We start from the raw sequence: 1177 nt of genomic DNA, 5'->3' as shown, positions 1-1177 counted from the left end.
CAGTTTCAATTCTTACTTGAATTTTAAAAAAAATTTGCAAATCTGCATACAGTAATCAGCAGTATCATGCTGCCAGTTTTATGGAGAACTAAAGAATGATCTTTATTAAACCATGAATTTTAATTATATGGGGTTGTATTTATCTATAAATAAATGATAGCAAATATTCTTTCATTTTGTTCACTGAGACAGAGCTCCTTTAAGAATTTGAGTAAAAACCAAAGGAAATAAATTGAGTTGATTAAGGTGCAGTGTAAAGTAAATCTAAAGAGGAACAGAAAAACATAACAACTGAAATATAGATTATTAAAGATGGACAATTATAAGCTTCAGTAGAAAGGTTAGAGCCATTCACCTTTTATTTTAACTTCATTTACTGACTGCTATTTTATTTGACTTCCTTAAGAATGATGCAGTGCTTCTGATTGAGTCATTGATGACTTTCTTCACTTGCTTATTTCTCGGTGTATAAATAAATGGATCTAACAGGTGAAATGGAAGAAATGAGTAGTGAGACCACTTTATTAATAGTCACTTCTTCCTTGGCTGTAGGAATTATGTGGATGAACATATACATACCACAAGTGATGGAAAACACAATCACGTGGGAAGAACAGGTGGAAAAGGCCTTTTTTCTTTGCTGGGCACATGGAAGTCCTAAAATTGTCTTGATGATTTAAGCATAGGATAGAATTACACACATAAGAGTAAAGTGAGGGTTGGCAAAGCACAGATTACAACAATTTGCTTGATGAACCATGTGTCTGAACATGATATTTGAGGAGGGGGAAAGCATCACAGAGAAGGTGATCAATTTGAGTCACAGAATTTCAGATTTAGCCCCAGACTAAGTGGGGAGGTTATGAGGAACATTCCAGCCAACCAAGAGCAAAAAACAAGTCTCTGGCAAACTCTACTGTTCATCCATGTAGCTACAAATGGCATTATTTTATTCTCTTTTATGGCTGAGTAGTATTCCACTGTATAAATATACAACAACTTATTTATACAGTCATCTGTCAATGGACATTTAGGTTGTTTCCATGTCTTCGATATTGTATATAGTGCTGCTATGAACATTGGGGTGCATGTGTCTTTTGAATTAAGGTTCTGTCTGGATATGTACCCAGGAGTGGGACTGCTGGATAATGTGGTAAGTCTATGTTTAGATTTTTGA

At 34.6% G+C, this 1177-nt stretch overlaps 1 pseudogene; it reads right to left on the bottom strand.

The window, feature by feature from the left end:
- Window positions 1-369: 369 nt before the first annotated feature.
- LOC105099197 (olfactory receptor 6C2-like) lies at window positions 370-924 on the bottom strand (annotated as a pseudogene).
- Between the last annotated feature and the right edge of the window lie 253 nt (window positions 925-1177).

The sequence above is a fragment of the Camelus dromedarius genome, chromosome 36 (assembly GCF_036321535.1).
Source record: "Camelus dromedarius isolate mCamDro1 chromosome 36, mCamDro1.pat, whole genome shotgun sequence".
NCBI classification, from domain to species: domain Eukaryota; kingdom Metazoa; phylum Chordata; class Mammalia; order Artiodactyla; family Camelidae; genus Camelus; species Camelus dromedarius.
The sequence above is the reverse complement of the archived record's forward strand: the minus strand, read 5'-3'. Positions and strand labels throughout refer to the sequence as shown.